Source organism: Myotis davidii, unplaced genomic scaffold (assembly GCF_000327345.1).
Source record: "Myotis davidii unplaced genomic scaffold, ASM32734v1 scaffold362, whole genome shotgun sequence".
Classification (NCBI taxonomy): Eukaryota; Metazoa; Chordata; class Mammalia; order Chiroptera; family Vespertilionidae; genus Myotis; species Myotis davidii.
In genome coordinates this window covers 4,698,969-4,699,417 of record NW_006297152.1, presented here as the reverse complement: position 1 = coordinate 4,699,417, position 449 = coordinate 4,698,969, and positions in this window count along the sequence as shown.

The window sequence follows — 449 nt, the reverse complement described above, 5'->3', positions numbered from 1 at the left end:
GTAGGAGAAGTGCATCATTTTGGTTTAAGTTGTCTGAATCACTGCGTTAATTCTACTAAATCTAAGTAGACTCAGAGGTTTTCAAGTTAGTCGGGAGTGTCTAGATTTTTCTGTGATTGTTGGTAGCTCTTTCCATAATCGCAGTGGTCTAAAAGTTCCCCCTTTTAACCGAGGTCTCATCCAATCTCCAGGCTTCCTGAAGGAGAACCACCCAGGAATATTTGGGGATTTCTGTGTGACCCGGCCTCCAGAAACGCTGCGGCCAGGGAGGTAGCTACTGGGATCTGGAGTTCTCTCTGGCTGCTCAGGCTCTGCACCAGGCCAACAATCATTCCCAATTACCCCGAGGAGTTCAAGAATTGAATTACTTAATAAAGTGCGCATACCTGGATTAAGATATCAGAGCAAGGGCCTGATTGGATGATGTAAAAGGATGTTGCGTAAGAGTC